This window comes from Megascapheus bottae, chromosome 19 (assembly GCF_031878675.1).
Source record: "Megascapheus bottae isolate mThoBot1 chromosome 19, mThoBot2.hap1, whole genome shotgun sequence".
Lineage (NCBI taxonomy): Eukaryota > Metazoa > Chordata > Mammalia > Rodentia > Geomyidae > Megascapheus > Megascapheus bottae.
This window is the reverse complement of record NC_143527.1, coordinates 38,310,793-38,338,488: the sequence shown is the minus strand read 5'-3', so window position 1 is coordinate 38,338,488 and position 27,696 is coordinate 38,310,793. Positions and strand designations below refer to the sequence as shown.

General features: G+C 40.4%; 1 pseudogene; it reads left to right on the top strand.

Annotated features, from left to right (window-relative positions):
- Positions 1-156: 156 nt before the first annotated feature.
- Positions 157-17,858, top strand: LOC150049868 (2-methoxy-6-polyprenyl-1,4-benzoquinol methylase, mitochondrial pseudogene; annotated as a pseudogene).
- The last annotated feature ends 9,838 nt before the right edge of the window (positions 17,859-27,696 follow it).

Below are 27,696 nucleotides of genomic sequence, written 5' to 3'. Positions count from 1 at the left end.
ACAGTTTTTTCCCATTAACAAAAAAAAGCTCATAGTCTTTAGAAAAACAACAATAGTTTGTGGGCTTAACGTATTATAACCATCAACAAAATCTTAACAGATACATAGTGTATAACAACCATCTCTGATTAGGCCAATCTACCAGTTCCCGGGAAAATGATCACTGACTGTAGATTAACCAGAAGTGTGGGACAGGGTGCATCCTCTAGCACTCACGGTGTAGCATCACCACCTAGTGGCAATTTTGAAGCACTTTTTCTTGCTACCAAAATCTCAGCTGTCAGCCTTTCAGACTTGACAGTTCTACTTCAAAGCATCCAGAACCAAGGTATGAAGTCCTGAAATGACTTCTAGTTTCCCACAAGAAATCCTCTGGTTCACATATTACAATCCATCTAGAAAATTGGCTCATTTATTATAAAGCTACCTGGGACCAGAGACAATTAATATTGTTGAGCAGAAACTTCAATTACATCTTTCACTTTAAATAAATATCTCCATTATTTAAACCACATCGGTGATTCTTTTCTAGTTGCCATCTATGTAAAAAGAAGGCAAGTGAAATGTAGCAATTTTCACTGCACTATTTCCAGAAACCTTCATGAAGCAGAAAAGAGAACATAAAGGTAAAATGGGAAAAGATACTTATTTGACCAGTGTGGACATACCAAAGTTAGTAACAAAGAAGCATTCGATTATCTCTAAATATAATTAGGAAAGAAGGAAAATCAGATACTTTTACCGGGTTCATAGAATTCAGATCTTGAACTTAGCAATATATGTGGTTTGTTCCTTTTCTTTCTCTCTTTCTCTTTCTCTTTCCCTTCCTCCCTTCCTCCCTCCCTCCCTCCCTCCCCTCCCTCCCTCCTCTCCCCTTCCCTCTCTCCCTCCCTCCCTCCCTCCCTCCCTCCCTTCTTTCCTTCCTTCCTTCCTTCCTTCCTTCCTTCCTTCCTTCCTTCCTTCCTTCCTTCCTTCCTTCCTTTTGTCAGTTGTGGGGCTTGAACTCAGGATGTGGGCACTGCCCTGAGCTTTTTCTGCTCAAGGCTAGAGCTCTACCACTTTGAGTCACAATGTCACTTCCAGTTTTCTGGAGTTTAATTCTGCTGGGGCTGGCTTGTAACTGCAGTCCTCATATCTCAGTCTCCTAAGTCACTAGGATTATAGGCATGAAACACAGATGCCAAGTGGTGCAGGGTTTTCTTTTCCTTTTAATGCTATATGTTTTCTTGGACCCTTGATCTCTTGATGTAAGGCAGGGCAGGGCGGGGGGGGGATCTCATCCTATGTACTGATCGTGTAGAATCAAGATCAAGGGATCTTTACTGGATGATAGACCTCACCTCAGAGCCAAACTTCTGGGCTTTAAGTTCTAACTCTTAGGGCTGAATTCCACCCACATAAAAAGAGATAGTGGGCTCATTGAGAAAGATCATAAAAGGAACTTGTAACAACCTTTCACTTGAGTAATATTACAATAAATTCATTTTTTTCCAGACAAAAATAATAGAACTTATGTTAGTACCTTAAGAGCAACTCATTAATAAGAAACTCAGAGTGGTGCCTGAAGTTAAAAATCATACCCAGTATATGCAAGAAACTTTACTGTAGCAAGACCATCGCCCACTCTCTGGGTACATGTGGGTCTTTTAGACAATTGTCAATGTTTAATTCCACAATGCTTAAAGTGTACACAGTTACTGTGAGTTTTCATAAAGTGGAAGCTCACAAAATGAGTTTAATAATGAGAAAAGTTATGAATTATTTTCCTTGAAAGGATAATCTTAGCATTGATTATGCTTGGTATCAAGGACAGAGCATATTTTCACCACCAAATATGAGCTGTCTCTACATTATAGCTTTTCAAAAGTCATTCAAAGTAACAATAACACATTTCTGTGATTTATACCATTCAAAAAAACCCGAGTTCAACAGGAGAAGAAAATCCAGTAAACTTCTTTGCACATCCTGTACTCTACTCTCTTTTTCATTTCTGTGAAATAAGAGAGCTGGGGCAACTTCATTCAGAATGGCTTCCTACTCCCTAAGAAGTGGGAGGTGACTGACGTCTCACTATTGTGAGGAGGGCTCTCATGAAAGTGCAGGCAGACCTCCTGACAGACTTACACTCAGCAGACTGCTTTGCAAAATGGCTGCACTAACTGAGAATATAGTAAAAGATTATCCTCCCTGCACATTATACAATGCACATGCATATCAAAATATCACGTTCTGCACAATAATTATACATGTACAATGAAACATAGAATAAGGGGTAACTTAATGATAGAGCATTTACTTAGCATGCGTGAGGTCCTGAGTTAAATCCCAACACAAAGAAAAAGAAAAAAAGAAAAGAGAAAAGGAGGAAAGAATCAGAAGAAGAGAGACAGAATGCCTAAAAAAAGCAAATAACAAATAAATGGTTAGAAATACAAAGTGTAAGGACTAGGGTTATGATGCAGTGGTAGTGTGAATGCCTGCTTAACAAGCTTAAGATCCAGAGTTCAAACTCCAGGCATGCCCCTTCCCCACAAAAAAAGAAAAAAAAAAAGAAAGAAAAACACAAAGTAGAGCCTGAATTACAAATGTTATTTAATCCTCAGTTAGTCAGTAAAAGGTGAAAAAATTCTCAAACTTCTCATTGCAGTGGTCCCTAATATAAACATAAACGACCAATTCTAAAAACAGTTTCTATAGTTTTAAAGAGCAGAAGAAATAACTCTGGCAGAACTTTGTGGGAGGGGTTCTCAAAACAAAATGAGCCACAAGCAAGGTGCTGTGTTCAAAGCTGGGAGCTGTCAAAAGACAAGACAAACAAACAAAAACAAAATAGTAGCAAAAAAAAAAGGCTTTTTGTTTTATTATTAATCTTCCTCTCCTATGTCTGTTTGTTTGTTTGTTTTTGTCAGTTATAGGGCTTGGATTCTGAGCCTGGGCACTGTTCCTGAACTCTTCAGCTCAAGGCTACCATCCTACCCCTTGAGCCACAGCACCACTTCTGGTTTTCTAGTGGTTAATTGGAAATAAGAGTCTCACAGTCTTCATTGCCTGGCTGGCTTTGAACCACAATCCTCAGATCTCAGCCTTCTGAGTACCTAGGATTACAGGCATGAACCACCACACCCTACTCTCCTATTTTTAATCACAGGTAACTAATCTGTGGAATTGTCTTGAGTGGAAGAAAACATCTTCAACCATACCAAAATATCATCACTTAAGAGGCTAATCATTCTTTTATCTTATTATCATTATTTATCTTATTGTTTTTTAGTTTTTATCTTATTATTATATCATTTATATTATTATTCTTTTGTCCATCATAGCAATTTGTAAGATCATACATATTGCCTTTAGGCAGAATTCAATATCCTCATTGTCACTGAGATGGGTTTTCTTTTTTAACTATTCTAGGAGTATTGTGACTTGGTCTTCATTTTCCCTAGAACTATAATGAAGTGCCAGATTTCCTTTTTTTGAGCAGCCTAGTTGAAAGAGATGGTGCTGAAAGGTAAGAAGGGGGAAGGGGAGACCACCAAGCCTGTAGCCTCAAGCATATCCCGCTTTTTCCCTAATGCCATCTGTGTGCTTATTATTTCTGGGAAGGAACAGCAGACTCTGAGTCAATCAGCTGAATCTGTTCACGTGAGGGTGGGCTAGGGTCCTCTTTCATGCAGCCAGCCGAGGCTCTTGGTTGCTAAGGATACATTTTCATCATGAATGTGAAATCGAGGGACCTTGACAAAAGGTGAAGGACAGGAAACTGAAGAGAATTTTCCAATGAGGCGGCTCAATTCATATTGGGTTTTCAGGGTGAGTGTCATTTTAAAATGATATTACATTTTTAAGTGGCATCCAAAACCCAGATTTTTAACAATAATTCCAAGAATCCAAGGAATCAAACTGAACAATGTCAGATTCTGCAGCCTTTATTGTATGGCTGGGATTGCCACACCCCTTCTGTAGCAGACTTTATATACAGCTTCCAGAGAAACAGACCCAGAAATAGAGTTCACTAAACTACCTACCTGCCTAAAAATCTACAATGCACTCTACATCTAATGCCAGCTTCATTCAGTGCTTGCTTGCCTATGGCCTAAGAAAGAACTTCATACAAAATGTAAAGGAAAGCAGCGAAAATATAATCATAAAGCTAATTATCTTTGTCCACGTTAGATGAATTTTGTTATTTGGACTATAAATTAAGAAATAATTTTTGAAAAGCCTAAAATGTCAAAAATGGAAGAACAACAGGCTACAATGGTTCCCATGCGAGGGGCTGTACTCAGGGTCAGCGTGAAAGATAAGAGCATTAAAAAAACAAACAAGAAATAACACACACAGAGCTTGTGTATTAAATACAAACTTCATCAAGAAACACATCGACGGCATGTCACTAGTAGGAAACCAGAAAAACAATTCTTCAGAGTATAAAAGTTACAGACGTGTGTAATTGAGAGATAGTCTTAGGTTAGAAATTGGACGGGAGAGCAGGCCAAGACATGGTGGATCTGACTTTCCTTCTATTCCATCAGAACTCAGAGCAACCTCCTCTTCTTCTAGCCCCTCTGGGATTAGAAACATTTCCTCTGGTGGAAACATACATACTGTTTTCTCAAGAGATAGAGATTTTCCAGGTTGCCCTCAAAAGCCCAGGTTCAAGTGATCTTCATGCCTCAGCCTCTCAAGTACCAAAGGACTGAATAAAAATGGAGTCACAATTAAAAACCAGAAAATCTCTAATAAAACAAACGCCAGATTTCTTGCTTTTACCAAAAAAAAAAATGAGATCTGGGAGTAAAGGAGTGCATGCAATCTGACAGAGCCACAATGAAGTTCAACAAACTAATTTTAGCTTCAAAAACTGGTCAAGAAAATCACTTCTCCTGGAAATATCTGCATACAATAGCTTTGTTGAGATGAGACCTATTTAAATTAGGTTGACTAAGCCCCCCACAAAAAATTATTCCTCTCTCCTTTGTTTTCAGGAGAAATTATCAGCAAATACCTGCATTTTCAACAGGTTCATTATATAATATTATTATTATATCATAAAATCTAATTTTGAGGCCAGGAGTTTGGCCTAGTGGTAGAGTGCTTGCCTAGCATGCATGAACACCCAGGATCGAATCTCGGTACCACGTACACAGAAAAAGCTAGAAGTGGTGCTGTGGCTTAAATAGTAGAGTTCTAGCCTTGAAAGAGCCCAAGGACAGTGCCCAGGCCCTGAGTTCAAGCCCCAGGACTGGCAAAAAAGAAAATCTAATTTTGAAGCATTTTTTTCTTTTCTTGTAAAGTTCATTGATTTTTTTTTATAAAAGCTAGTGGGCAATTAGGTAGGTACATTATTGGCATTCATTTCTATTCTTATGCATCTTTTGATATATTCCATAATTATGTATGTATATGTATATATATATATCATTATCATCAAGACTAATGTCTAAGTTCTTTAAAATCCTTGTTCATATGCCCTTTTATTGAGAAATAATCTTTTTTATATACAGGGTCTCACTAGTTCAAGCTGACCTTAACTATATTATCTTTCTGCTTCTACCTCCCAAATTCTAGTGTTAAATGTATGGTACCACATCCAGTAGAAAATAATCTTTAATACTATTTTTTTCATTTCCAGTTTAGTTCATTTATAACTATTTTTTAGTTGGTTGTAGGGCTTAAACTCAAGGCTTGGGTGCTGTCCCTGAACAATTTTGCTCAAGGATAACACTCTGCCACTCTGAGTCACAGCTCCACTTCCAGGTTTTGAGTGGTTAGTTGGAAATAAGAATCTCACTGGGACTTTTCTGCCTGGCTTGGAATTTTGATCCTCAGATCTTAGGCTACTGAGTAGCTAGGATTCTGGCATGAGCCATCAGCACCCTGCCATTTATAATTTCTTAAAACCATAAAACAGAGTCATTTTACAGTCATTAAAATTTTCCTCTGCCCGGGCACCAAAAAAACCGTCATGTGGTTGTTTGCTAAATTGTTGCTTTCAGCCAAACAAAAAGGTGTTTCCTCTTTAATAAATCATCTCAGATTATTGAAAATAAGAAGCACAACATTTCACCCATCCTATCTTAACATAAAGGGATAATGCTCCAAGTTATGACAAGCTGCTGCTCATATCTATCCCAGGATCCCAGGATGAACAGGGCTGCCTGCCTTATGGTCACTCCACTGCTTAATGCATTAAACCATACTTTACCCCATATTAATAATGGGACCAAAATGTTAACACAATCTACATTTATATACTATTACAAATAAGTTAAATATCCCTCAAGCCTCAAGTACACCAATCTTGTATACACATTTTGTTCCTATTGACCCAACTTCATAGTTAAAGTAATGTTAAGTTGCACAAAGGATAACTTTTGTCCAAAAGTGCTAGAAAGAAAGAGAGAGAGAGAAAAAGGAAGAGAGAGGGGGGACAGTAGTGTGGCCTAGTGGTAGAGTGCTTGCCTAGGCTGCAAGAAGCCCTGGGTTTGACTCCTCAGTACCACCTACACAGAAAAAACTGGAAGTGGAGCTGTGGCTCAAGTGGTCAAGTGTTGGCCCTGAGTAAAAGTGCTCAAGGATAGTGCCTAGGCCCTGAGTTCAAACCCTAGGACTGGCAGACAGACAGACAGACACAGAGAGAGACAGAGATAGAGACTGAAACAGAGACAGAGACAGACAGAGAGAGAGAGCCAGAATGCCAGAGAGCCAGAAGAGGAAAAGGAGGGAGGGAGGGAGGGAGGAAGGGAGGGAAGGAGAGATGAAGAAGAAAGAAAAGTGACAAGGAAGCATTCCCTGGTAACTTTGGTTTGGATCCCATGAACTGTTAGGAAGTGGCTACTAATATAACCAGGAAGTTTTCTGGTGAAGAGTTTTCCTAAATACCACTTGTGAGTAGAGAGGAAACGGTAGGCATTCCAAGTATCTTCAGTGAAGTCTCCAGGTACAAATAGCTCCTTCACACCCATTGAGACATAGCAGGAAACAGCACATCCCCTGGGTTAAGTAGACTTAGGGTTTGTAATGGAGTTTTGATTATCAAAACGTATCTGGGGTCTCTGTCTTCTGAGAAATGCGTCGAAGCGGCAGCAACTTGCCATCCAAGAAATGGTGAGAATGATAAAGAAGGAAGCTGCTGCAGACTTGGGCGGGAAGTGAGCAGTGCCCAGCATTATGGATCATATAAAGAATTTGGGAGCTGGAGCCATAGCTCAAGTGGTAGAGCACCTGCATAGCAAGCATAAGGCCCTGAGTTCAATTCCCCTCTACACCAAAAATAAAAGCCCAGTTTAAGCAGGGTACTGGTGGCTCATGCCTGCACAGTAATCCTAGCTACCTAGGAAGCTTAGAGTAGATTACAGAGTGGAGCTGAAGCTGTCTAAATGCTGAAAACTTTCTAAGAAGTTAGGTGTCGTGGTTCATACCTGCAATCCTAGCTGCATGCAAGTTTCCATCCTATAGGACCATAAGAGGACTACTGGGAAGTCAGTTTGGGACTACCATGCATACAATAACTTCCCGAGTATCCTCATTACAACATTCATTGAGCCAAGTGAGATGGCTAATGCCTGCAGATCCAGCTCCTTTAGAAATTACAAGAAGACTGAGGTCCATGGTTAACTTGAGCTAACTTCATCTCAAGGAACATGTTGACTGTGGAGAGAAATGCCTATGATCCCAGTCATAGAAGGACAGTGGTCTGAGGCCAGCATGGGCAAAATGTGTAAAACTCTAACTAAAGGGCCTGTTGTTTGGCCTAGTGGGACAGTGCTTGCCTAGCATGCACGAAGACCCAGGTTCAATTCCTCAATGCCACGTACATAGAAAAAAAAACAGAAGTGGTGCTATGGCTCCAGTGGTAGAACTCTAGCCTTGAGAAAGCCCAAGGACAATGCTCAGCCCCTGAGGTCAAGCCCCAGGACTGGTATAAGGCTCTGAGTTCCAAACCCCATTACTATCAAAATAAAATTCATTGAGCTGAACACCAGTGGCTCATACCTGTAATCCTAGCCACTGAGGAGGCTGAGATCTGAGGATTGTGGTTAAAAGCCAGTCTGGGCAAGAAATTCCATGAGCCTCTTATCTCCAATCAACCATCAGAAAATCAAAAATAGAACTGTGACTCAAAGTGATAGGGCACTAGTCTTGAATGAAAAAGCTCAGGGACAGCACCGAGGCCCTGAGTTCAAACCCTAAGACTGACCAAAAACAAACAAAAAAGATTGAGACAAGGTGGTAGTACACACCTGCCACCCCAGCACTCAGGAGGCTGAGATAGGAGGATCAAAAGTTTGAGGTCAACCGGGTGACTTAACAAGACCCAGTGTTAAAAATACATTAATAAAGTTCTAAATACTAAGTCCCAGTGATTGTAAATAGAGATTCCCTCCTTGAACACTTATTTGTTAAACTTGTCATTTAAAATATGATGTAAAAATCAACATTAATAAATTCTTTTAAAAAATACATTAATAGACCGGGAGTTTGGCCTAGTGGTTAAAGTGCTTGCCTAGCATGCATGAAGACCCGGGTTCGATTCCTCGGTACCACATACATAGAAAAAAGCCAGAAGTGGTGCTGAGGCTCAAGTGGTAGAGCTCTAGCCTTGAGAAAGTCCAAGGACAGTGCTCAGGCCCTGAGCTTAAGCCCAAGACTGGCAAAAAACCAAAACAAACAAAAAAAAAATACATTAATAGAATCACTTGGTCTCCAGGTCAAGACTTTTCTCTAGGAAAAAAAATGGAGATATAATAGTAACTTCAGGGAGGCTCAGCTCCAAAGTTAAAGAAGAGGCAATATCACATCAGAGTAGGGGCAGCACTCTGAACACAGCATCTCTGCAACACAGCAGGTCATCAGCTGTGTGACCTGGGCAGGGTATTTAGTCTTCTGACCCTTGGGATGCTAGGACCCATAAGGATGCAAAGGCCTGATCTCAGAAGGCTATTATGAGGATTATATGAAAAGATCCATTCACAAGTGTGGAAGTCTCTGATAAGTCCTTCCATAGGGACTCACAGAGTGATAAGCACAATGACACAGACATGCACATGCGCAAGTGTGTGCGTGCATGCATGTGCACACAGACGCATTTGCGCAAGTGCGTGCATGCATGCTGACAGGTGCTAGATGTTTCCTGAGAAGTCATTTCTAAAGAGGAAGGAAACAAATAATGTCACAGAAGCTAAACAAAGAGATTAAAATTTGGCAAAAGAGGCAGTGATATTAAATGCCTCCCAAAGATGTTACATAAGAGGAGCCAAAAAAAAAGTACATTAGATTTAGCACTGGTAATTTTAGCAAGAGCAGTCCCAGAGTATGTGTGGGCTGGAGGCCTTTCTAGTAGAAAGGTAGTTGGGGAATCATCATGAGATATGGGGATGGAGATACAGAACTCAGGCAGACAGGGAACTAAGTAAACCAATAATAAGAGGTGAAAATTAGATCAACTTTACTCCTTAAAAATGTCAAATTAAGAGCCGGGAGTTTGGCCTAGTGGAATAGTGCTTGCCTAGCATGCACAAAGACACGGGTTCAATTCCTCTGTACCACATAAATAGAAAAAGCCAGAAGTGGTGATATAGTTCAAGTGGTAGAGGTCTAGCCTTGAGAAAACCCAAGGGTAGTGCTCAGGCCCTGCGTTTAACCCCCAGAACAGGCAAAAGAAAAAAAAAAAAAGAAATCAATCAAACCAAGCTGGGTGCTATGGCTCACATGTGTAATCACAACCATGCAAAAAGTTGAGATTTAGCAAACCTCAATTCAAAGCTAGTCCAGACTTAAAGTCATTGAGACTTTAATCAGAAAAATGTGGGACTTGGAAGTATGGCTCAAATGATATAATCTAGCCAGGCAAGCAAGCTGAGTAAGTTCAAGACTCTAAATTCAAACTCGGTACCTCCAAAAGGAAAGCATTATGTGCTAGAAGGCACATTGGAAATAGAGAAGAGAAATTACCATTGATTTATAAACGTGAAGATACATAGGGGTAGGGCCTAAAACACAGGAGATAGGAGAAATGCTTTTGTTTTGAAATGGCATGGAAATACAAATGAGATTTGAACTCAAGGCCTCAAGCTTGCTAGGCAAGCACTTGAGCCATATTGCCAGTCCCTTTACTTTAATTTTTTCATATAGGATTTCAAATGTCTGTCCAAGCTTAAACTACGATCATCCTGATCTCTGCTTCCTAAGTAGTAAGGATTATAAGTGTGAGTCATATTGCCAGACTTTGCTAGTCTTTTGTGATAGGCTTCAAATGTGGTAGACATTCATGAACACAAGTAGAAACTAAGCACCCACTGTGGCTTCTTTCTGTAACCCCACCTACTTAAGAAGTAGAAAGCAGGAAAAGTGTGATTTGAGGGTTATGTAGGCAAAAAGCTGATGAGACTTCCATCTCAACCAATACAAAGCTGGGCATGGTGTATCTGATCTGTTATTCTAGCTATTTGGGAAACATAAGCAGGAAGCTCATGGTCCAGGCTAGTTAAGGCACAATTTCATGACCCTATTCAAAAACCATATAAAGCAAAAGGTGCCAGGGACATAATTCAAGTGATAGAGCATCTGCCTTGCAATCTTAAAGCCCAAGGACCACCTAAAGAGGAAAAGAATGCAGAAAGTTTAAAGTGTTCACACTATTATAATATGTTTTGGTAGTTTAATATAAGTATATACATATGTACCCATGTATATATTTGATATCTGTACAAATATATGATACTAGATATCTATATATGGCACTACAATTTTATTTATTTATTTGTCAGTCCTAGAGCTTGAACTCAGGTTCTAGGCACTGTCCTTGGGTTTTTCTCAAGGCTAGTGCACTACTACTTAAGCCACAGCACCACTTTTGGCTTTTTCTGTGTATGTGGTATTGTACCCAGGGTTTCATGCATGCTAGGCAAGCACTCTACCACTAAGACACATTCCCAGCCCATCCATAAGTTTTTAATTCATATTTTTTTTGCCAGTCCTGGGCTTGAGCTCAGGGCCTGAGCACTGTCCTTGGACTTTCTCAAGGCTAGAGCTCTACCACTTGAGCCTCAGCACCACTTCCGGCTTTTTTCTATGTATGTAGTGCTGAAGAATTGAACCTGGGTCTTCATGCATGCTAGGCAAGCACTTTAACCACTAGGCCAAACTCCCAGCCCCTTAATCCATATTTTAATCCATGAATGTAATCTATAAACAGGGGCTGGCAATGTAATCAGTGGTAGAGTACCTAGCCAGTATTTGTGAGGCCCTGGATTCAAGCCCAGCTCCACAAAATGATTAGAAGATAGATAGATAGATAGATAGATAGATAGATAGATAGATAGATAGATAGATAGATAGATAGATAATAGATAGATAGGTAGAGATACATACATAGTTAGATACATACACACATATACACACATACATAGATGCATAGATACACAGATGCTTAGATACCTTGGATTAAATAATTTCCTATAAATATAAAAGAACCAATGCTCTTCTAAGCAGCTTTGTTTGTTTGTCACCATGTATTTGTTTTGGTGGTTTGGGGACTCAAAGCCTCATACTGGCTAGGCAAGTGCTCTACCACTTGAGCCAAGCACACAACTAGCTATTCCAGGCAAATTTTAAAACTAATCTTTTGGAAGGTGAAATTTTAGTCTGAAGTCCTAGAAAAACATAAAAGTAAGGATTTAAGCCAGGGAATGGGTATGTAAAGTTCCAGGAGAGACCTTGCCTCCATATCCTGAAGGGTTTAAGAATGAACACAAGTACAAAACAATAACAACTCCCTGTGGCTTGTGTTCTGTCATCACTTTAGTTCATGTTTTGTGACAGCCATTGTTGCTGACACCCTGTACGCGCAGGGTAGGTAATTCGTAATTCAAGGCTATTTCCAGACACTTTTCTTCTGAAAACCCTTCTGAATCCTACACCGGGCTCTCCTACATTGCTAGTTTTTAAAGTCCTAGAGAGATAAAAGAAACCATGGTGGATCATTGTAGGGGTGCCTCTGACCTCTTCTCTGTGCGAACAAGTAGTGCTGCTAAATAAGCAGCACAGACATTGGAGTGCTTTTATAACTATACTGGGAAACATAAGCTAGATCTGAACCTGAAAATGGAGTCATTTTCAAGATCCCTGAAAATGAAAGACCAACTCTAATTGAAGTAGCCTGATTGCAAGCAAGTTTTGGCTACTATGCTCAACTTTCTTTCCAACAAGCTAAGCACACCATAAATTATTCATATGTGTCAATGAGATAAGGCTGGTTGTCATGATGAGATTCTGGCTATGGGGCCATATCTAATTCATCCTCAATTTATTCTAACAATAGAGTACTCTTACCCTGAACAGGGCCTCATGTCCTTGGAAAAAATTTTCCCAGATATGGATAAAAAGCTGCCCTTCCCCCTGCCTGAGCCTCCTGATAGCACTATACACTTAGAACACAAGGTGGCATATAAAAACCTTTCTGGCACTTTATGGAGAAATTGCTGATTCCATCCCTTTGCAAGCCAGAAAGAATGAATGTTAGCAAAAGATCCAGCCCAGAGACCCCCAAGAAGGCAAGTGACTTAGCCCAAACCTCACTATTTTGAAGGACTAGACTTTGCAGGATCAGTCAGGTGTCAGTGCCTCATACCTGCACTCCTAGATACATGAAGTGAGGGGAGACACAGCTGAGTTCAAAGCCAACCTGAGCAAAAACATCCTTGGGACTCTTTTATAATTAACCAACAAATAGCCTGTATGGTTCAAGAGGTAGAGTCCCAGCCATGAGCAGAAAAGCCTAGCAATTGATACTGCAAGGTCCTTGTATCAACACACACACACACACACACACACACACACACACACACACACACACACACTATTTTGCAAGACCCAAATAAGTCTTCTCACTACCAAATTCAAGTTCATTCCTTCAAATGGTTTGTTTCTAAACCAAAAGAAAATAGTAAACAATGAAACACCTTTTCTCACCTAATGAAATTTTACAAATGAATTTACTTCTTCCACCACCTGAGCACTCCTCCTCTCTGGTCTAGACAAATGACAGTGGAGTTACTCTGATTGTAAGAATTGTCCCTGAGGAACCACTGGAGAAGCACATGATTCCCAGGTAGCGGGGGGTGTGGAAAATTATATAGAATAAACTGAACTAAGGGTCCCAGAACAATGCATTTGGTTTCTCTCTGCCTGGCCATAACTCATAGCTGCTAAGCCTGCCCTTGTCACGTCACTCATAGCTTCATTGATGCTGGGGTTCTTCCTGACTCCTATTTTACCAGTTCCACCCTGGACTACAGTCCACACACTTAGTCCCAGTCCTGGGAACACTTGAACTTGGCTGGCCATATGGTCTTCTGCCCTACTTCCTCTCTGTCTAATAGCTTGCCTTCGCTTCTCCTGCTGCCATAAAAATCTAACTGCATCTAACTGGTTTTCAATGTTAGCCAGTGGCCGTGCATGGCTCAGCACTCCTTTGCAGGCAAGTAAATTTCTTATCTATTCACCACAGAGGTAGTCTAGCCATCCAGCCCATCTTAGTTTTCCTTGTAGCCTGCCTTTTATTGTTCTAAAAAAAAAAAAATGGAGCTCAAGGTCACCTTCACTGCAGTCCAACAAGAGTAGGAAAAGAAAACAATCCCAATTTTGAAGATGAAAATCTGAGGCCTCAAAGATCAGTGCTGAGAAATGACAGAGCTGGAATGCTGGCCCCGAAGCCTGTGTTCTTAGTTAAAATCCATATGACCACTGGTGACTGTTCCTGGAGCTTCCGTTAGAAAGCAAAAATGGGGGGCCAGTAGGTTAGCCTAGTGGTAGAGTGCTTGCCTAGCATGCACAAAGACCCAGGTTTGATTCCCCAGTATCACATACACAGACAAAAAGCCAGAAGTAGGGGCCAGGAGTGTGGCCTAGTGGTAGAGTGCTTGCCTAGCATGCATGAAGACCCGGGTTCCATTCCTCGGTACCACATGCATAGAAAAAAGCCAGAAATGGTGCTGAGGCTCAAGTGGTAGAATTCTAACCTTGAGAAAGTCCAAGGACAGTGCTCAGGCCCTGAGCTCAAGCCCACAACTGGCAAAAAAAAAAAAAAAAAAAAAAAAAAGGAAAAGAAAAGTTGACTCATTTTGGGGCCGGGAGTTTGGCCTAGCGGTTGAGTGCTTGCCTAGCATGCACGAAGACCCAAGTTCGATTCCTCAGTCCCACATACATAGAAAAAAAAAAAAAGCCAGAAGTGGTGCTATGGCTCAAGTGGTAGAGCTCTGACTTTGAGAAAGCCCAAGGACAGTGCTCATGCCCTGAGCTGAAGCCCAGGACTGGCAAACAAAAACAAAAGCAGAAACCATCTGGCATCCAGTCTGCCCACTGCCCTTCCTCCTACTACAGAACTTCCCTTTCCTCCTCTGCCAGTCTAGACAGTGAGACTCTTATCTCCAATTAAACACTAAAAAGCCAGAAGTGGAGCCATAGCTCAAGTGGTAGAGTGCCAGCCTTAGTGAAAAAGTCAGGCCCTAAGTTCAAGCCCTAATATGTGTATACATATATACATATATATATATATATATATATATATATATACACACACACACACAGGTACACTACATTCATACACACAGAGATCAATATTGGGTAATTCTACTTATGTGAGATGACTAGAATAACAAAACTCACAAGACAGAAGAAAAAATGGTTATGTTATCTGTCCCTGAAATAACATTGCCTTAGCCCATCTTCCCGGCTGACTAAGTCCCCTGGCTTTTAGCACTCAGCTCCCAACTGGGCTGGATGCTCTGCATTCATATTCTTCTCCCCCTACTCTCTCCCATGTCCCTCTCCCTCTTCCTTCCTTTTCTACACTCTTTCCTCCTTCTCTTCTCTCTTGATGACTTAGCTCTAGCTGTCACCTACTTGTTATTGATTGTCATCTCTGCCCTAGCCTGGAGGTCCCTCTGAACTCTGGCTCAGACTCAAACCAAGCACCACCTGTCTTCCTAGCAACACCTGCTTTCCCTCAGGCATAAACCAAACATATCCAAAACTCAAATTGTCAATTTTCACATTTTCTACCATGCTTTTCTCCTGTGATTCCTGTTTTGAAATCTAGCACCATTTTGCACTGTGTGTCTCAAGTACATAAAACAAGCCATTATTATGTGAAGGTGAATAATACTAATAACAACAGGATTATAGTAATAAAGTATAAGAAGGAGTTTCAGACACATGGAAAATCTGTGAAGTTCTTCCAACTCTAAAAATCTTGAAAATCAAGGTAGAGTCTGGTAATGTGGCTTAGCAGTACAGTGCTTGCCTAGCATGCACGAAGCCCTGCATTCAATTCCTCAGTACCACAAAAACAGAAAAAACCAAAAGTGGCACTGTGGCTCAAGTGAATAGAGTACTAGCCTTGAGCAAAAAACAGCTCAGGGACAGTGCTCAGGCCCTGAATTCAAGCCCCAGAACTGGAACAAAAAATTCAAGGTAGAAAAGGCCAAGTTTAGGAGCATGCTGGTATTGAAGTCTATATTATTCAGAACACTAGGTCTAGTGGAGCTTTGCAAGGTGTAAGGTAGGAATGGCAAGATGTATAAGATATATAGGCTGTTGGCCGGGAGTTTGGCCTAGTGGTTAAAGTGCTTGCCTAGCATGCACGAGGACCCAGGTTCGATTCCTCGGTATCACATACATAGAAAAAAAAAAGCCAAAAGTGGTACTAAGGCTCAAGTGGAAGAGCTCTAGCCTTGAGAAAGTCCAAGGACAATGCTCAGGCCCTGAGTTCAAGCCCAGGACTGGCAAAAAAAAAAAAATATATATATATAGGCTGTAATCTAAGGATACAATGACTACATGGTGAACAACTTTCTGCCCCCCTCATCAAGATGTGTTACAGACTTATACAAAGCACTTAATCTATGCATTATCACTTGACTATTTTTTAAAAAAATATGACATTGTCAAAGACAAGCCATTATGAATAGATACCATGGAATATTATTCAATCTTCAAAAGGAAGGGAATTCTGGTATGTGCTGCATGAATAGGTGTGTTTTTTTATTAAATATTTATTAACATTGATTTTTACACCATATTTCAAATGACAAACAAGTATTCAACAAGGGAATCTCTATATACAATCACTGGCACTTAGATTTTAGAACCTAATTAAAATTAGGCTGAGGGTTTGTATGTCATATATACATATTAATCTATGTAATAAAACATTATGTCTATAGAGTCATAAGTTTTTATGTCTATGTAGTTGTGTTTATATTTCCAGTACCATGCATGAAAAAGTTTTGATGTTGTTAAATGAAATAAATAAGACAGCAAAGGCTAAATACTGGGGGAAAAAATCCTATCGCCAGGCACCAGTGGCTCATGCCTGTAATCCTAGCTACTCAGGAGGCTGAGATCTGAGGACTGAGGTTCAAAGCCAGCTGGGGCACTAAAATCCATGAGACTCTTATCTCCAATTAAATGCCAGAAAACCAGAAGTAGCACTGTGGCTCAAGTGGTAGAGCACTAACCTCGAGCTGAAGAGCTCAGCACCCAGGCTGAGTTCAAGCCCAACGACTGACCAAAAAAAAAAAAAAATTCTATTTATTTCAGGCAGGTAACCTAATCACATTCACAAAGACAGAAAATAGAATGGAGATTGCTAGGGGCTGGAAGAGAAACAAAACTTATTACAGAATGGCTATGGGGTGGGGATGGAGCTGGAGCCCATCCCCTGGCTCATGCCAACAAGTACTCTACCACAGACCCACACCTCCAGCCAAAGAGTTAGAGCTCAGAAAAAAAATAATGTTGGAGATGGATAATGGTGATGATTGCACAATAATATGCATATTCTTAATGCCACTTAAAGTGGATGAATGCTCAATGTGTATCAATATATAAAAACTACCATAAGCGCTCCTTGAACTGTGCTCTGAGCCTCTCCAGCAGCTGGGGCGAGGCGGGAGGGGGGGGGGCGCGGTGCTTCCGAACTCTTGGCCCTGGGGTCTGCAAGGTGTTCGGCCCTTGTCTTAAGAGAAGCCAGCAATGGAAATGCACTTTAGGTTTGAGACAGTGTTGGAGGAGGAGAAGGAGGGCAAAGTCTATCAGGTGTTTGAACATGTGACCAAGAATTATAATGTGATGAATGAAATGATGAGCATTGGCATCCATCGCATTTGGAAGGATTTGCTGCTCTCGAGGATGCACCCACTACCAGGAACCCAACTGCTTCATGTGGCTGGAGGCACAGGTCCGGCTCCTTATCAGAGAAAGCTGAAGAGACAATTAAGGGCCTAGCAAAATTTATCCTGGGAAGAAATTGCCAAAAAGTACAAAAATGAAGAGGATTCCTGGGGTGGTTCCCATGTCATGGTTTGAAACATCAACAGGAGGATGCTGAAGGTTGAGAAGAGGAAAGCCTTGGACCTACAAAACTGGACTTGCCTGGATCCTAGGAGATGCTAGAGAGCTACGCTCTGATGATGACAAATTTGACATTTACACCATCGCCAGAATGTCACACACATAGATTGGACACTCCAGGAAGCTGATCAGGTCCTGAAGCCAGGGGTTTTCTTTGTTTGGAGTTTAGCCAAGTGAACAATCCCCTGGTATCCAGGCTTTATGATCTCTACAGTTTCCAGGTCATCCCTGTCCTGGGAGAGGTCATTGCAGGAGGCTGGAAGTCCTATCAGTACCCTGTGGAGAGCATCCAGAAGTTTCCATCTCAGGAAGAGTTCAAGGAGGTGATTGAAGATTCAGGTTTTCAGAAGGTCACTTATGAAAGTCTAACTTCAGGCATTGTAGCCATTCATTCTGGCTTCAAACTTCAACTCCTTTCCCATCAGATGCTAAATCAATACTAGAATTATAGGCTGGTGTATATAGCTTGCTGGTAGAACAAATGCCTAGCACATTTAAGGTGCTAGGTTCAAAACTTATCACCAAAGCCAGGCACAGTGGCTCATGCCTGTAATCCTATTCAGGAGGCTGAGATTAAGGATCACAGTCTAAAGCCAGCCTGGGTACTAAAGGACATGAGACTATTATTTTCAATTAATCACTAGAAAACGGGAAGTGGGGCTGCAACTCGAGGGGTAGGGCATTAGCCTTGAGCTGAAGAGCTCAGGAACAGCATACAGGCCCAGAGTTCAAGCCCCATAATCGACAAGAAAAAAAAAAAACTAGCACCAAAATAATAACAAAAGAATTGTGGGGGAAAGGCGGGTAGGGGGCCAGGAGAGTGGTCTAGTAGTAGAGTGCTTGCCTAGATGTATGAAGCCCTGGGTTCGATTCCTTGGTACCACATACACAGAAAAAGCCAGAAGTGGTGCTATGGCTCAAGTGGAAAAGTGCTAGCCTTGAGAAAGCCCAAGGACAGTGCTCAGGCCCTGCGTTCAAGCCTTAGGACTGGAAAAAAAATTGTGTACTGACTGAGTAAATGAGTCTATATTTGGGGTAATATTTGTCTTTTTTTTCTTGACCTGGGTGAGAAAATTAATGTTTTCATCATTCTTTCAGACTTTTACCAACAAAACAAAAACTACCATAAACTGAGTGCTGGTGGCTCATGCCTCCCTATAATCCTAGTTACTCAAGAGGCTGAGATCTGAGGATCACAATTCAAAACTAGCATAAGCAGTAAGGTCTATGGGGCTTGAACTCTGGGCCTGGGCTATCCCTGAGTTTAAGGCTAGCGCTCTACCACTTGAGCAACAGTGTCACTTCCAGTTTTCTGGTGATTAATTGGTGATAGGAGTCTCACAGACTTTTGTGCTCAGGTTGGCTCTGAACCATGATCCTCAGATCTCAATCTCCTGAGTAGCAGGATTACAGGCCTGAGCCACCTAGTACCTGGCTTATGAGACATTTTGTCTCCAATTAGCCACTAAAGAACTAGAAGTAGAAATGTGGCTCAAGTGAGAGAGCACTGTCCTTGAGCTTTTTTGTTCCTAGGGCACTGAGTTTCAAGCCCCAGGACTGGGGTACACACACACACACACACACACACACACACACACACACACACTACCATAATCTAGATGTGGTGGCACAGGACTATAGTCCTAATTGGATGAATCATTTGAGCCCAAAAGTTCAAGACCAGCCTAAACATTACAAGACCCTGTCACCAATAGAGAGAAAGAGAAAAAGGTCAACTTCAGGCTATAGCAGGTTAAGAACCATCTCTTCTTATACTTCATTGTGGCCTTGGTAGGTTAGAAATGCTTAGGTATCACAGAATACTGGAAGCCTGGAAAGGCTACTTGTGGAGTAAGCCTCACTGAATTTTTTCTGTGAAAAAGAAACATTGACTTCAGCCAATTTACTAGTTTATTTTTGCAGTACTGGGTCTTGAATTCAGGATGTCATGTTTACTAGGCAAGTACTCTACCACTTAAACTAGGCTCCCAGCCCAAAGTTTTCCTAAGCCCCTGAGTTCTGGAAGTTCAGTTTGTTACAAGAACATAACCACACTTATACTGACCAATACAATGAGTGACAAATGATAATGAGGGAATCATTATCAGCTTCCTAACTTACTTCAAGAATTCAGTTCTAAGTATAACACTACTTAAAACTCAAACGTGGGCCAGGAGTTTGACTTAGTGGTAGAGTGCTTGCCTAGCATGCACGAAGACCCGGGTTCAATTCCTGGGTACCATATACACAGAAAAAAAGCTGTAAATGGTGCTATGGCTCAAGTGGTAGAGCTCTAGCCTTGAGAAAGCACAAGGACAGCACTCAAGCCAAGTTCAAGCCCCAGGACTGGCAAAAATAAATAAATAAAAACTCAAATATAGCTTTCATTCAATACTGAGAAACACTAGAGGGCACAATTGAGTTGCAGGAAACAAGACAACAGGAAAATACGTATGGAAAATAATTCTCTTGGAAAACAATTGCTTTCTAAGTGACTTGAATACCTTTTCCAACAATTAAAACAGATGTATCATCTTAATATGACAGCAATATTCTAAATGTAAAACATATATTTACAAACATTAATACTGACAAGGAAAAATGGTTGGAAGGTGTTCTCCATATAAGAAAATGTTTTGCTTTCTAAAATCTTAGCTTTGTTTTCTCCCTGGCTGTTCCTATTTGCCAGCAAAGATTGCTCAGGAGTGAAATCTCCAGGCTGTCTAGCCAGGTTACTTGGAAGAGCTGAGGTTTCTAAGGTTTCCTTATTCTAAGAGGTGACCAGATGTTCCCAGCATCAAGCTGTTACAGGAAGCTCCCCACCCACTCCAAATGGCCTGCTGCTGTTCTCTGCAGACTTCCTTTTCCCGTTTCCGTTTTCCCCTCTTTCTAATTTTTTTCTTCAAAGTCTATTCAGAGGCTGCAGCCAAAACTATCTTCCCCTATTGTGGTCCTCATGACATCACCCCCTCTTTCCCTCCCCCACTGGCCTTTGGGTTCCTGGTCAAAGTTTGCCTTTATTCCCATGGAACGCTTCCCTGCCTGCCTCTGCTCGTTTTCCTATCACTTATTATTGCTTCTTCTCCCCCAACTGTCTTCTGTTTCCTGGTATTCATTTGGGGATTTTGGTGATTTTTTGTTATTATTGATGTTGTTGTTTTCCTTAGAATTTCAGAGACAAAAACTTCCCCTTTATCTATACCTGACTATATTACCATACTTGTAAAAAACCATTTATATGTATTGCTGCCAGAAAAGGTTTTTTTCTTTTCTTTTGAGATGGGACTAGGGCTTAAACTCCACCCTTAAGTGCTCTCCTTTTGCTTTTTCACTCAAGGCTGGTGCTCTACTTCTTGAGCCAAAACACCACTTCTGGCTTTTTGCTGCATAAAAATAAACATTTCTTTCCCCAATTATCTTTGAACTGGGATCCTCAGACAAATCTCAGCTTCCTGAATAGTTAAGAACACAGGCATAAGCAGCAGCACCCAGCTATTACATTGTGTGTGTGGTATGTGTGTGCATATGTGTGTGTATGCATACACATATACCAGTATTGGGGCTGGTACCAATATTCAGGACCTGTGCCCTCTCCCTTAGCTATTGGCTTAAGGTTAGCATTCTACCACTTGAGCCACAGCTCCAGTTCCAGCTTTTTGGTGATCAACTAGACATATGGGTCTCCTGAACTTTCCTGCCTGGGTTAGCTATGAATCACAATCTTCGGATCTCAGCCTTCTAAGTAGGTTGGATTAGATGTGAGCTACCAGAATTGGGCTTGGTTACATTCTTTATTTTCTTTTCTTTTCTTTTTGCCAGTCCTGAGGCTTGAACTCAGGGTCTGAGCACTGTCCTTGGGCTTTCTCAAGGCTAGCACATTACCACTTGAGCTGCAGTACCACTTCCAGCTTTTTCTATGTATGTGGTACCAACAAATCAAACCTGGGTCTTTGTGCATGCTAGGCAAGCACTCTACCACTAGGCCAAATTCCCAGCCCTTGGTTAGTTCTTAATCTTCATTTTCCTCACCTTGAAACTTTATGTTAGAATTTCAGACTTTTTCTAGCTGGCATAAATTTTAAAAGATATTTGTCACAAATTTTTCTTCCCCTCCCCCACTTTTTTTTCTGGTTTCATGGCTGGAACTTATTGTTCTTAGCTCAGTGTGTGTGTGTGTGTGTGTGTGTGTGTGTGTGTGCGTGCATGTGTGTGTGCGTGTGTGCGTGTGCATGCGTGCGCGCGTGCTTGAACTCAGGGCTATCACTTAGTTTTCTCACTTAAGGCAGGAGCTCTACCACTTGAACCACAGCTCCACTTCTAGTTCACCTTGTACATGGCCTTCCCAATTGACCTTTGTCTCCAATCTGGCTCATCATCATCATCATTATTATTATTATTGCAGCGAGAGTTTCGTGGATTTTCCTGCCTGGATTGGCTTCAAATTATAACCCTCCAGGACTAAGCCCCCCACGTGGCTAGGATGATAGGCATGAGCCCCTGGGGCCTGGCTCCAACAAGGCATTTCTGACTTACAGAATTCTCATTTCATTAATACCTAAATTCCTTGGTGTTAGAAATTAATGGTACTAGCAATTTGCCTGGCACTTGTAAACTATAAAAAATCAGTGCCTTAGAAAAGAAATAAGTAGCTAAAAAATTCCCACGTGGCTGAGTCAGTAAACTTTTCCTACTGTTAGGTGTTAATTCCTAGTTGGCTGTAATTTCTGTGGATTGTGTTCTTATACCTGGGAGAAACCTGTGAATTGGTATCCCCACTTCATTTTCATTTCATGTTCTAAGAAGTGCTTTTCTTCTGTATTGCGAATGTTCTTTGGTGATGGGGAGGTAGGATCATTATCCTTATGATAATGGAAGAATGGAAAGAATGAAAGAATTATGGAAAAAAAGAAAAAGAAAAGGAAAAAAACTTCAGCCAGGGGTCTCCATTCCCCTCTGAATTCCAGGATGAACTTGCAAATTCCAGTTGAATTGCTACATTGTTTCTGATCCATTCAGCATTAGCAGCTGGACTTACATATCAGAAAGAAAATAATATAAGGATAGAAATGTATCTCCAAAGTACAGCATGTACTCACTTATGAAAGGCCCTAGGTTCAATCTCTAGCACATCTCCAGCACAGAAGGTTTTTGTTTTCTTTATTTTTTAATTTGAAAAAAAGCAATGATGTAAAACATTATATTTGGCTTCTAAATATAAGTTAAATAGTCAAGATTTGGGCCGAATCAAAAGTTAAAACAAAATACCTAATCTCTGCAGTTAGACCCAATCTTCTAGATGTTTTATAAAGATGAGGAAAATGTCTAGATAAATACCCTACATGGCGTACAGACACATGAAGAAATGCTCAACATCTCTGGCCATAAAAGAAATGCAAATCAAAACAATTCTAAGATTCCACCTCACTCCAGTTAGAATGGCCAGGATCAAGAAATCTAATAACAACAGATGCTGGAGGGGATGTGGCCAGAAGGGATCACTACTACACTGTTGGTGGGAGTGAAACTCCTTCAACCACTATGGAAAGCGGTATGGCATTCTTCAAAAGACTAAACATAGAGCCCCCCTATGAACCAGAAATTCCACTACTCAGCATTTACCCACTTGTCTAGAAACAAGGACATACTAAATTCACTAGCACAACAATATTCATTGCAGCACTATTTACCATAGCAAAGATATGGAACCAGTCCAGATGCCCCTCAGTTGATGAGTGGATCAACAAGATGTGGTATTTATACACAACGGTATCCTATGCTGCTGTCAGAAAGAACGACATTGCCCCATTTGTAAGGAAATGGAAAGACTTTGAAAAAATCATATTAAGTGAAGTAAGCCAGACCCAAAGGAACACAGGCTCAATGGTTTCCCTCATTTGTCATAATCAGTAGAAACCTTGGGCTCACCTAACAGAGATTTACAATAGAGTAAAATCTAGATACATAAGACCATATAATATGATTCTAAATGAAAGGACCTCCAGGATATAGAAACAAAAGCCATATAATGAGTGATTGTTGTCCTTAATGTACTATGTTATCTCTCATCTCTTTTTCTGTCTCTTGGTTAACTCATATTGTTACAGTATTTCACCTGATTGTCTGATATATTGTATATATGCGTATTTGGTTATTTGAAATAGGATAGGGAAGGGGGTAAAACAAGATGAGGGTTGGGGGTGGGGGGAGGGAACTGGGGACCAAGACATGAGAAAGGGTATCAATGTTTGTGAAGTAATGTACCTTCTATCTGGTGAATATAATGTAACCCTTCTACTAATTACAATAAAAATATATTAAAATAAATATATCCATTCACAGAATAAATAAATAAATAAATAAATACCCTACATGCATTGAAATAACTGAGGCAAGGTAAAGCTTATAAAATGCATATAGGCAGGTCCTGATGGCTCACATCCGTAACTCTAATCAAGAGGTTGAGATATGAGGAACATGATTTGAAGGTAGCCTAAGTAAGAAGGTCTGTGAGACTTTTATCTTCAATTAACAACCAATCCAAAAAACTGGAAGTGGAGGCCATGACTCAAATGGTTAGAGCACTATCCTGGAGCACAAAAGCTCAGAGACAGAATGCAGGCCCTCAGTTGAAGCCCCCAAACTGGCATCCAAAAAGAAAAAAAATCATACAATGTGTTGGTTATATGTTTGAGTGGTGATGATAAGGAGCTAGGTAATAGGACGCCCACCAGGCTTGCCTCAGAGAGACCATAATAATTGAGGCTGGATTTTGGAAGATAAAATTAAATTACACTGAGTTGTAGAGTACTTACAAAACAAGGAAGAGGAAGATACGCAAGATAAGGAAGATGACAAAGAGATGAAGGAGACAGGGATAACCTCAGAGGCTATAGTAAAAACTAATTTAAATTCTTTAATGTATAAAAGCAGTCAAAGGCTGGAGTGTAGCTTAGTGGCAGAGTGCTTGCCTAGCATGCATGAAGCCCTGGGTTTGATTCCTCAGTACCACACAGAAAAAGCCAGATGTGGTGCTTGTGGCTCAGGTGGTAGAGCACTGGCCTTGAGAATGCCCAAGGACAATGCTCAGGCCCTGAATTCAAGCCCCAGGACTGCCAAAAAAAAAAGGCAGTCAAGTCTGAATAAAGAATACGGATTCAATTTTCATGTTTTTGAATTCATTTTTGTGGTGCTAGGGTTTTAAACATGCTTGCTAAGGAGGCACTCTATTATTTAAGTTACACCTCTAACCCTTTTCTGCTTTTAGTTATTTTTCAGGTAGGGTCTTGAGTTTTTGCTCAGGATGGGCCTTAGACATTGATCTGTCTACTATTGGCCTCCTGCGTAGCTGGGATTCTACATGCACAAGACACCACACCTGTCTTATTAGTTGAGATAAGGATTTCACTTTTTGCCCAGGCTGGCCTCAAACTGCAGTACTCCAGATTTCTGCCTCCCACACAACAGGGATTATTGTTGTGAGCCACCAATCCAAGCCTCACATTTTTATGGCCAAGAGAATGGAAGCTGCTTAAAGGAGTAAATCTTACATCAACATTTTTTGTTTGTTGAATCATTAGAAGAGAGTATAAGGGACACAGCAATGAATTCATGCATCATCAAAAAGAAGACAGGCTTCAGAGTGTATTCAATGATAGAGTAAGGTATAGAACAACATAGGATATTTGCGTTGCCTTCCACCATTCATGTAAATTCAGCATTTCATTTCTCAGGCATGTGGTGGTCCCTTGACTTCTTTGGAAATAACTTAGAACAACTCTGGTTTGAGAACAAACAGTGGATATTATTATTATTATTATTTAAGTCAGGCTCTCACTATGTAGCCAAAGCTGGCCTCAGTCATTCCGTCTTTCTGCCTCAGTTTCATTAGTGCTAAAGTTACAGGCATGGGCCACCACAGCAGCTCTTTATCTGCTGCTGGGGATTGGATCTGGAGTATTTTCTTCCTCCATACCCCTAGTCCAAGGAGATGTTCATGTTGCTGAAGGAAAGTTTTATTTTTCCTTAAGGGAGGATTGCTTAATACAGAGAGATGTCTTGTTCTATCTTTCTATCTATCTATCTATTTTGCCAGTCCTAATGCTTGAACTCAGGGCCTGAACACTGACCCTGAGCCTCTGTGCTCACAGCTAGAGCTCTACTTGTACTACAGCCTTTTTCTGTGTAGTTTATTGGACAAAAGAATCTTATAGATTTTTCTGCTTGGGCTGGCTTCGAACCACAATCCTCAGATCTCAGCCTCCTGAGTAACTAGGATTACAGGTGTGAGCCACCAACACCCAGCTTAGTTTATTTAGCCAGTCCTGGGGCTTGAACTCAGGGTCTGGACACTGTCCCTGAACTTTCTCAAGGCTAGGACTCTACCATTTGAACCACAGCCCCACTTCAGGTTTTTTCTGCATATGTAGTACTGAGGAATCATACCCAAGGCTTCATGCAGGCTAGGCAAGCACTCTACCACTAGGCCATACTTCGAGCCCATATATTTATTTTTAAATGAAAATTTTCTGCTACTCAGTTGAAAGTTGACTTCAACGAAGAATAGCTGTAAGAGAGCTGATGGGCTAAACTGGATATCTACTTCCCCTTCAATATTCTACCTAATATGATTTATTTTCTACCAAAGCAACATTTGGTAAGAATGCAAGAAGCAAGAATACATATTTTATAAGTGGAGAGCTAAAACACTGCAGGCCAATTTTAAACTTCAAAAATTTATTCCAAGAACTCTAGGTAAGGTAAGTGCTGGCTCTAAATTAAATTATTTGGGCTTAATCAGTCCCAGCTAGGATTTTTGTCTGTTAACTTCTCTTTTTCTCATTTTCCTTACAGGATAGGACCATCATAATTTTCTGCCTCATGTTTGTGATGAAGATTGAGTTAACATGTAGGAAACTCAGAACAGCATCTGGCATCTCTGTTCAAATGTTACCTGCATCTTTACAAAGTCCAGATCAGAATTTGCTACTTACAAATTGAACACATAACTGACTATATTTCACTAACAAGGGGAAATTTACACATCAGCTAGTATACTGGATTTCTAACTTTCTGACAGTCACCTAGGGTGGAAATTTTTATTTTATTTTATGTTATTACTCAGTATGCATACATATACAAAGGAAACAACTTTGAACATGCTACTTATTATAAGCACTGTAGTTTGATCTTCCTTTAAAAAAAAGTTGGTTACCACTTACCACTCAGTTGATTTTCTTTCATTCACTACGGAGGTGCAATCCAAAGTTCAAAAACTATTGATTTAACACAGTCTCTTCACTTCTGAGTTGAGAAAACTGAAACCCTAAGAACTAGGAATTAACAAGTTTAAGTTAGATTACAGAACTGGAGGTGTCACATAGCTACAAAACAGCATACAATTCTGGGACCAGAATGTTTTTGAATTGTAATTTATATTCAGTAAAAGTCACCTGTTAAGTATATGGTTGAGTGGGTTAATTTCGGTTTTGTATATTCACAAAGCTATCATAATTTCTGAATACTTTTATCACTCCAAAGGAAATCCTACAGTTATTAATAGTGGAGCCAAACTTTGTATTTTATTCAGAGTCCAAAGATCTTAGCATTGTCATAGCTTATGACAATGAATATACTCCTTATGAGTATATTCAAACTTATCATCTTAATGTAAATAAGGCTTCGTGTTTACCTATCAAAACATTTAAATTGATCAATGACTTGCTGTGACTTGCAGAATTCTGTTATTAACCACTTCATAACTTAATATAAAATTTCTATTTAGTGTTTGCTTTTAACCTTTAGTGTTTGATTTTCTGCCTGCCCCACAACCCCCAGATATCTCCCAGATTCTTGAGCACTCACAACAAACACTTAGAAACCGGTCCTATGTACTCTCCACAGACTCAGGAAATGCTTTGTTCTTTGGATGAACAGCACATCATCTTAAAGGAAATGACACTGGGCATTTTTACACAGAACTTATAAAGCTTCAGAGAAAAGCTTAAAGAAGTTGTTTGTTCTGGATCTTTTCATAAAAGGTTTTTTGTTTTATTCTCCCCACCCCCAATTTTAAGGTTTTCACATAAAATCCACAACTAGACAACAAAGATCACTAAGGGGCTTAAGGAGAACCTAAATGTTTTCTTGAACAAAAGTGGAACTATCTTTTATTTTAACTCATCATCTCATAAACAGAAATGTCCAGGCTATGGCTTTTAAAACATCCGTCCCTTAGCGTCTTGCTTTGCTTCTATTTTAATGTGTCGAAATTAATCTTAGATA